Below are 9973 nucleotides of genomic sequence, written 5' to 3'. Positions count from 1 at the left end.
TCCACCAGAATGCGGTCTCCTTCTCCATCACATTTAGCCAGGGGTGATGGGATAACAAATGTGGTAAGAAGAAAAAGACTGAGATCCCAGACCCAGAGTTCAGATCCATGTGCTCCCAGCAAAGCCTGCTGTGCCTGGCCATAGTGCTGGGGTGGAAGGCCCATGCACCAGCATCCCCACCAGGGAGGAATGTCTCCCCATGCATCACTGTGGCAACACCCTGTAGATGCTCTTGGACCTCTCCATCCCATCTGCAGCATTAAGGGACTGGCTGCCTAATGCTCTTCCCACAGACATGCTGGTCAGGGAGGTGATGGATAGGCACAAGCCAAGCTGCTCTGTGGATACAGGTCACTTTGAGCACTGAGTTTTTGCTGAGAACAAACTGGTGCTTGTCATTAGGTGAAAGCTTGCTGTTGATCTTACCAGCCTGGCTGAGATGAAGGGAGCAGAGGCAGACCTCTGCAGTGCCTGGGGAGCCTTCACAGCCTCAGGTGTTTCAGCCTCTGTGCTGCAAAGCAAATAGCTGCCAGTATTGATTTACATAGTAAATGCACAAATTTAAGCCACCTGCAAGCTTCTTTGCAAATCTGCCTGACTGCAAAACCCATCAGAAGAACCAACTCCTTTTATGGTGCAGGAACAGTAAAGTTACTGAGATTGAGCCATTTTTCCTTGTCACACAGCCACACGTGCAGGAAGACTCCACAGGAATCCCACTGAGCTTAAACTATCTGGAGACCACAGTGCTGTGGGGAGAGCAGCAGTCATGCTCAGCAGGACACCTGAGGCCTCCTCCAGCCAGAATGATCCATCACTCCCAGCCTCACAGGTACACACAGCTTTGCACTCACCAAAGCTGCCTTAATAAATCCATGGACCATTGGCGTGACATGTTGGCATGCCTGCTGGGCCTGAGCCTTATTCCCTGGAGTCAGTAAGTGTGAGTGTATTACTGTGGGCAAGCCAGGGCTTGCCAGGGTTAGCTCATAGTTCTCCTTGAGGACCTGGGGGCCAGCTCAGGCCATGGTAAAGGCGTGCTGTGGAGCAGGACTTGGAAATGATTCAGTGGTTACTGCTGCCTTCCATGAATGAGTGTTTTCTCCCTCACGGTTTTAAGTACATTCAATCAAAATGAACGTGTTTTACTCTTCCCTGTAAACAATGCAAATGCAATGCAAACATTTCCCTGTCTGCTGCTTGGTGTTTCTGCATAATCTGGCAGTCCTGCACAGGGCAGATCAAATGGTAGAGAAAGAAAGTTCTTACCTCATGTCTCTCTTCTGGCTATGACAATACATCTAATGGCAGCACATGCAATCTGTCTGCCCCGGATATGCTAACATTTCATGTCTGTGTCTGGCTAATATCACCTCTGCTGGGGTCCTAGGGGCTTTGTGGTCCCCAGGTCCTGGTTGGAAGCCATCACTGCTCCATCAAACCCTGAGTTTAGCAAAGCAGCCAATTCAGACAAGAGTATTTCTTGACCAGTTTCTCCTTGCCTGCTGCCCTGCTCTCTCCTCAGGTCCCAGGGGCCTGCACAGCAGGATGGTGCTTTGGCACATGGCTTTGCTCGTGGGCTAGTGCGTGTGTGTGTGTGCATCCCTCCCAACACAGCCAGCTCAGCTGAGTAACTCAGCACATCTTAGGAAGTGCAGACTTGCAGCAGAGAGGAGCCCTGACAGAGGCTGGGGGCTTCTGCAGGTGGGGTGGCCTTTGGGTAAGACTGACATAGAGTCATAGAGTATCTTGAGTTGGAAGGGACCCACAGGGATCATCAAATCCAAATCCCTACTCCTTAAAGGAGCATACTTGTACAGAACTGTACACAACTTCACGTAACTGTAAAAGCTTACAGTTTGCTTTTAAATAATCTTAAATATTTAATTATGACAGAATGTGGTAACTGCCATTTATTTCAGTGATAGTTCCTGTATTAGTTTTCTACTGTTTAAAAACCAGGAAAAGGAATGTATTTAAAGTAGAAGTTAGAAATCTGAGATGCTTTGTCTTTAACTGGACTATGATCTAATCCAATGGCCTCTGCCACCTGTCCTCCATTGAGCCCCTGCTGCCTGCATTAGCTGTTGTAGCCTCTGCTGGCAGTTTGTTTGGCAAAGAATACTCCAGAACACGTGTATGTCACGTGGGTGTCCTTTTTGAGCCATATAATGAAAAGGAGAGAGCAGGTAGAGAAGGAGCAGGTTTGAAACCAATAATGGGAAAGAGCTGCTATTCATATATTTGCAGTACTGAATTACTGAATGCCATGATGACAAACCAGTGTGTCTTTATTATTTATACCCTCTTAAAAAGCTGAACACTCAGACATCACTGTTAGATGAGTTTTAAGGTCCCTTCCAACCCAAACCATTCTATGATTCTGTTCAGCATTAAGTCATATTAACTACGTGTTCATTAGCTATAGTTTGGTTTCCTTGGTTTGACAGGATTTGGGGGTGCCATGAGTGCTTTGAAACATAAAGCAAGGATGGGCCATTCAGCGCAGCTATCAGTCCTGGTCCCAGCCTTGCTAGGAACACACTTAGGTACAAAGGTGTGAAGAATCAGGACCATTTCTATTCTGTGGGAACAAAAGGTTTCTTTTGTTGTAATTCCTCTGTTCAGCTCTGCGCAAGGTCCTTGCATGGGGCATAGCAACACATGCCCTGCACGACAGGGACAAAAGCAGATTGCTGTGGGCATGCCTGAAAGGAAACCATGACTCTTGTCGCTACAAGGCTCTTTGGCTGTTGATTTGCAGGTGCTTTGCAGGGAGCAGTTCATACAGACTTTCTGTGAATAATAACAATAAAAGCTTTTCTTGGTGGGTAAAAAGCAGGGGGTAGGGAGAGACGCAGCCTTGCCAGAAACAGTTTGTACCATTTATGCAACATAAAATCACTAGTTTCTGCTTCCCAAATGTTGTTTCTCAGAGCTGTGGCCCTGATTCAGCATGGTGGAGAGGGTGATGGGAAGGGCTGGGGGGCCCTAAGGCCGTGTTAAACCTTTATTTCACTGCTGGCCCATGATAGGAGAGTGCAAGAGAGAGAAGACAGCAACAGGGCTTTGCTAAGATCAGCCTGCTACACATCTTGACTTGGTGTTGGTGTTTGTTTCCTTCTTTTTATTACTTCTTTTTGCATGTATTTGGCAAACGAGTAGGCCCATGATAAAGGTCATGATTTCACTTGACACCTCTTGGACTTCTGCAGCCTGCTACTGCTATCTGCACGTCAGGCTGCTGTCCCAGTGGCCACTCTGGTTCTACTGGAGGATGCTCTCACAGGCATCCTGACTGCCCATGCAATTCACTTCTGTCACCTCCCCTGTCCCCACCACATCATAACCCCCATCTCCTGTGTTCTTTCTGCCTGTCTCAGCTGAGCCAGTCTGGGCGTTATGTGGTTGCCCACAGACTGGGACATCACTGGAGGATCAGAAGCTGCAGTCCCCAGGTAAGTGAGGAATGAAAGCCTGAGTTATTTGATTGTTCTGTCTCCTTTCTGGCCAACCTTCAACATGAGTTTTGCCCTGGGGAGGAATAAGGTGAGACTGCAGGAGAACAACAGATTGCCCCCTCCGGGCAGCTAAGAGGGAGCAGGGAATGCTCTGGGCTGCACCAGCACTTCTGAGTGTTCCCAGGAACCTGCCTGGGTCATCTTCAGAGGGAGGTTAAGAAACCAAACAACTTTCCCCCACCAATCCCCCTGAAAAACCAACCCCAAACCCATCCCAGCATTCAAAAGGATCAAGCAAGGATTTCACTTGACTTAAGCCATTAAAAGCTCCCAGCTTTTCAGCTGGCAAACAGTGCCATGATCTTAAAATGGCTCAGGAGGGCATGTTTCAGGCTTATCCTTCCTGTGGAGTGAGGGGACTCGCCAGTAGAAATCCACCTTTTCAGGTAAGATCCCCCACCCACTCCAGCTCACAGCACTGGTCCCAGCTCTTACAATTGCAGGTGTCTGGTCCCTTTTCCCACCCAATCCCCACACCAGCTACAAAAGGGATGATCAGGAGCTGGAGAGCAGCTGAATTGGTGTGGATGTTTTGTGCAGCCTGTCCCTGCCCCTTGGATGGGTGCTTTGGGATCCTGGCAGGGAAGTGGAGCAGTGCATTATAGGCGGATTAAAGGGATGCTGAGTTGTTGGGTTTCACCTTTCTGTTCCTAGCTTCTGGCAGGGATTTCCAAAATCCTTGCTGGCCCAGTTTTGAGCTCTGATGTAGAAAACACAGTCAGCTGCTGCCCTGAGCAACAGCCACAGCCCTGTTGGTGCAGCTGAGCTGAGTTTTATCTGCTGATGGGTTTGACTTGATACATTCTGTACCACATGAGAGAGGTTTGTTTTAAAATGGGATGATGTTCATTGGGCCTCTTTAGTAGTGTTACAACCATAGTATGATGATTTGCAAACTGAGTGCAAGCTTTGAAAGGCTTTTTCTGACTCCAGTATTACCCAAGCTGGTACAACAGCACGGATGGTCCCAGGCCTTAATGGAGGTGGTTTAGTGCCAGCAGGAGCTGCTTGGTTTGCTTTTAGAAAGAGCAAAAAGCATTCCCCTGTGCCCAGTGCAGAGGGTTGCAGTGGTGGGACAAACCCAGAGGTGTTAGCCAGAAACCTGAGGAGTGGTGTGTGTGTGTGTTTGTAAAGCTGGGTGTCAGTGTGCTTGGGTTGGGCCCTGCCAGCCCTGTGGGTGTTGTTTTGTTTTACAGCAAGATCAGCTTTCTTCAGCATTGAGTCCTCAGCTTTGAGTAGTTTCACAGGTGCTGCTCACTAAAAGCTGAACTGTGCTTGTCAGGAGCAGCTTAAAAGCTGAATTCAGTGGCCTTGGCCAGGCTACTCTGAACGAGTGGCAAACACTTGGTCAATTTATCTTTACTTGCTTGCTTTTTAGCCAGGTAAGTAAAACCCACATGGGGCAGCAGTGAAGGGTCAGAGGTGTTTATTGACACTTCTCTCTTGTATTGCCCCTGAGTTTATCTATTCTGCAGCCTTGCTGAAGTCTGTGATTCTCTGACACTGCAGTGACTCTGGTTTTATGTCACACCCCTGCCTTGGCAGCAGGCACCATTTCCTCTGCGCTGTATTAAACTTGCCTGTCATGGGGTGTTGTGCTTCCATTTTGCTAATGACCAGTGAGTGCTTTCCCTACCCATTCCCCTATGTAACCCCCAAATAAGAATACAGCTGTAAAACATGAATGGTTACCAATGTAAACCTGCCGCCGCCAACAGCGAGGACCAGGCAGTAGTGAACTGTGTGTATCTATATCTGTGCCATGACCTTCCCACCCTGTGGGGTACCAAGCGCTGAGGTCATTGCTGAAGCACATAGATGCAGCCCAGGGAGATGGGAGTACTTTAAAATGTGCCTCAAAGAGCCAAGTGACCTTTATAGGGTCTGGCTGAAGGTAACCAGCTTTGGGGAGAGCCGGGAATGTCATTGGCAAGGAAGTTCTGTGACTGGGGTGTGTGCCATTAGGGTGATGTGCCAGAGGCGGGGGGGGGGGGGGGGGGGGGGGGTGAGGTGCATGTGTGTCTGTGTCCATTTGTTTGTCTTTGTGTCCATGGGAGCTTGTGTGTGTGTCTGTCTTGTGTGTCTGTGTCCCTGTCTCTCTGTCCATGTGTGTGTCTGTGTCCGTATGTCTGAGTCCGTGTGTGTCTGCATGTCTGTCTTTGTCCATGTCTGTTTAGTCCGTGTCTATTTGTGTGTTTGTCTCCATGTATCTGTGACCATGTGTTTGTGTCCCTGTCTGTACGTCTGCATCTCTGCATCCATGTGACTGTCTCTGTATCTGTGTGTCTCTTGTGTTTGTTAGTGTGTCTGTGTGACTATCTCTGTGTGTCTCTGTGTGTGTGTCCATGTGAAAGTCTGTCTCTGTATCTCTGTGTGTGTATCCATGTGACAGTCTGTCTCTCCATGTGTTTGTGTGTCTGTGTATCTATGTGATTGTTTCTCCGTGTGTTTGTGTGTCTGTGTATCCATGTGACACTCTGTGTGTGTCTCCGTGTGTTTGTGTGTATCCATGTGATTGTCTGTCTCTGTAACTGTGTGTGTCTCTGTGTCTGTGTGTCCATGTGACTGTATCTGTGTGTCTCTGTGTGTTTGTCAGTGTGTGTGTGTCCATGTGACTGTCTGTCTGTGTCAGTGTGTCCGTTTGACTGTCTGTCTCTATATCTGTGTGTGTCTGACTGGCTGTCTCTATGGGTGTCTCTGTGTGTTTGTCAGTGTGTCCGTGTGACTGTCTGTATCTGTGTGTCTCTATGTTTGTCAGTGTGTCTGTGTGTGTGTCCATGTGACTGTGTGTGTCAGTGTCTGTGTGACTGTCTCTGTATATCTGTGTGTGTCTCTGTATGTTTCAGTGTGTCTGTGTGTGTATCCCTGTCACTGTTTCTGTGTCTGTTTGTCAGTGTGTATCTGCGTGACTGTTTCTGTATCTGTGTCTCCGTGTGTTTACCAGTGTGTCTGTGGGACTGTGTGTGTCTGTGTGCCTGTCCGTCTCTGTGTCTCCACGTGTTTGTCAGTGTGTCTGTGTCCGTGTGACTGTCTCTGTGTGTCTGTGTGACTGTCTGTGTCCATGAGTTTGTGTGTCAGTGTGACTGTCTTTGTATCTGTGTTTGTATTTGTGTGACTGTCTCTGCGTGTTTGTGTGTCCGTGTGACTGTCTCTGCATTTGTCTCCGTGTGTTTGTGTCTATGTGCATCCTTGTGACCGTCTGTGTGTCTCTGTGTCCATGTGACTGTCTTTATATTCGTGCCTCCATGCGTCAGTGTGTATCTCTGTGTGTGTGACTGTGTCTGTGTGTTTGTCAATGTGCCTATGTCCGTGTGACTGTATCTCTGTGTCACCGTGTGTGTCCGTGTGACTGTCTGCGTGTCTTCATGTTTGTCAGTGTCTGTGTGACTGTCTCTGTGTGTCCATGTGACTGTGTGTCTGTGACTGTATCTGTGAATCCGTGTGACTCTCTGTATGTTAGTGTGTCTGTGACTGTGTCTGTGACTGTCTCTGTATCCATGTGTCTGTGTGCCTGTCTGTATCTGTGTGTATGTGTATCCCTGTGACGGTCTCTGTATGTGTCTCCGTGTGTTTGTTAGTGTGCCTGTATGTCCATGTCACTCTGTCTCCGTGTTTGTTCATGTGTCTGTGTGACTGTCCATGTGTGTGTCAGTGTGTCTGTGTGACTGTCTCTGTATCTGTGTGTTGTTCAGTGTGTGTGTCTGCGTGTCTGTGTTTGTCAGTGTGTATCTGTGTGTGTATCCATGTGACTGTATCTGTCTGTGTTTGTCAGTGTGCCTGGGTGTGTGTCCATATGACTCTCTGTATCTGTGTGTTTGTCAGTGTGTGTCTGTGTGACCGTCTCTGTGTCTGTGTGTCTCCATGTTTTTTTTCAGTGTGTGTATCCATGTGACTGTCTCTGTATCTTTTTGTCAGTGTGTATCTGTGTGTCTCCATGTGTTTGTCAGTGTGTCTGTGTCCGTCTCTGCGTGTCTGTGTGACTGTATGTCCATTTTTGTGTCCGTTTGACTGTATCTGTCTGTCTGTATCTCTGTGTGTCTCCATGTGTCAGTGTCTGTGTGTCCATGTGACTGTCTCTGTAGCTGTTTGTCAGTGTGTCTGTGTTTGTGTGACTCTGTGTCCGTGTTTGTGTGACTCTGTGTCCATGTCTGTATCTGTATGTCTGTCAGTGTGTTTGTGTCAGTGTGACTATCTCTGTATCTGTGTGTCAGTGTGTCTGTGTGACTGTGTCTGTCTCTGTTTGTCAGTGTGTGTGTCCGTGTGACTGTCTCTGTACCTGTCTCCATGTTTGTCAGTGTGTCTGATTGTCTCTGTATGACTGTCTGTCTGACTGTATCTGTGTCTGTGTCTCTGTGTGTAGCCATGTGACTGTCTCTGTGTTTGTGTGTCCATGTGCCTGTCTCTATATCTGTGTGTCAGTGTGTATGTCTGTGTCCATGTGACTGTGTGTGTGTCTGTATGACTGTCTCTGTATCAGTGTGTGTCAGTATCTGTGTGTGTGTGTCCATGTGACTGTCTCTGTGTGACTATTTGTCTCCGTGTGTTTGTCAGTGTGTCTGGGTGTGTGTCCATGTGACTGTTTCTGTATCAGTGTTTCTCTTTGTCCCTGTCCATGTGTCCATATGTCTGAGTCCATATGTGTGTCTGCATGTCTGTCTTTGTGTGTTTGTGTCCATGTGTCTGTTTGTGTTTCTGTGAGTCTGGGTGTCTGTGTGTCCATGTGTTTATGTCCCTGTCTGCACATGTGTGTTCATGTCTGTGTGTCTGTATGTCTATATTTGTGTATGTATGTGCCCATGTCTGTCTGTGTCCATGTGTGTGACTGTGCCTGTCTGTATGTGTCTATGGCTGTGTATCTGTGTTTGTGTCTGTGTGCATCTATGTATGTGTATGTTCATGTGTGCTTAATATCCCTGTCAGTGTGGATGTCTACATGTGTTTGTCTGTGTCTCCATGTCCATGTGTGTCCTATGTCCGTGTGTGTAACTGTGTCTGTTTCTGTGTGTCCGTGTCTGTCTGTCAGTGTGTGTGTGTCAAGCCCTGGGAAGCCATTTCAGCCATTACACAGAGTTTGTTTCGTATTTTATTGAATTTCATTTATATTAAATTAAAAATATATTTCTGACAGATTCATGTAACAAAAAGGCAGAACAGTTTCAAATTGTTCAGCTGGGATGAGCGCGGGTTGATGCACGGTGGGTCGCAGTCTACATTTGCCTCTACAAACAGATAAAGCTCTACCCCAAGGACCATGAGGGGAAAGGGGGGGGCTGCACAGGGGTGGGGATGTAACCACACAAAGAGGATGCACGGGTTCTCCCCAGCCTCCAAACAAGACAAAAGGGGAGGGAAGGAAAAGAATCAAAAACAAGAAACCATGAAAAGAAGGGAAATTAGGCTAAAATATGTACCTAATATTAACCCAGGTCAGTAAGTATTTAACTGTGTATAATCCTTGATAGCTAACGTATGAGAAAGGAAAGGTTAAAGTAACATTACGCCACACACAACTGGCATACCCTACTGTGTAAGCAAGTGCAGAAAGTCTGAACACACCACAATAGTGCTAAAACACAGAATCACACAGAATGCCAAGAATGGGACTTCTAACCAAAACCAGGGGGTGGGAAGGGAGAGAAAGAAAAGGGGAGGAGTGGCTTAAATCACAAGCAAATTACCTATATACAAATCAACCCTAAGGACAATTATGTTCCAAATAATGGTGTCCACAAGGAAAATAAAAGCAACATTATCCTTATTTACAAACGCAACTAGCTGTGTCTTTAACAAGCTATAAAAATACTATTCACATTTTCAAAGTAACATACAGTAGTTTTTGTAGGTTTTATTGTTCAGAAAGGCAGCTAACTCTGAATGCATCACCGCAAGAAATGAGCGTCTTCCCCAGCATCCCAATGCTTCTCTTCCTCTGAAGGTACCTCATAAGGCAGAAGTATTGTTGGTTTCATCTCTGCACTCTGAGATCATGGAGAATGGGATAAACCCCAGACTCTCCCATCGCTGCCTCTTGCAGGAGCTCCGTGCTGGCCCTGTGTCCCACCCCCCCACCCCTGCAGATGAGGCTCAGCCCTTGAGGGGACAGGAATGTCATCCTCTGGGCCTGGGAATTTGAGCCTCATCAGAAAAGCAAACGTCAATAGCTTGTGACTGCCAGGTCAGGAAATACATTCTGGCTATCTCTGGTTTTAGGAAGAGACTTCTGTTTCCCGTTTCCCCTCCCTACACTTGGGTGCTACCTCTTTAGGAATTCCAGCTTATGGTGGTGGGGAAAGCACAGAAACTGCAAATAAAGGGATCAAAACGATTGTGAAGAATGTATTGAATGGGTACCCATTTCCCACATTAAAATGCTATAAAAACTTACGTGTTGTCATCAACCTGCATTTTCCTCTTTAACATCCCCCACCCTAAAAAGACAAGTACCCAGCAAC

This window comes from Melopsittacus undulatus, chromosome 8 (genome assembly GCF_012275295.1).
Source record: "Melopsittacus undulatus isolate bMelUnd1 chromosome 8, bMelUnd1.mat.Z, whole genome shotgun sequence".
Lineage (NCBI taxonomy): Eukaryota > Metazoa > Chordata > Aves > Psittaciformes > Psittaculidae > Melopsittacus > Melopsittacus undulatus.
The sequence above is the reverse complement of the archived record's forward strand: the minus strand, read 5'-3'. Positions refer to the sequence as shown.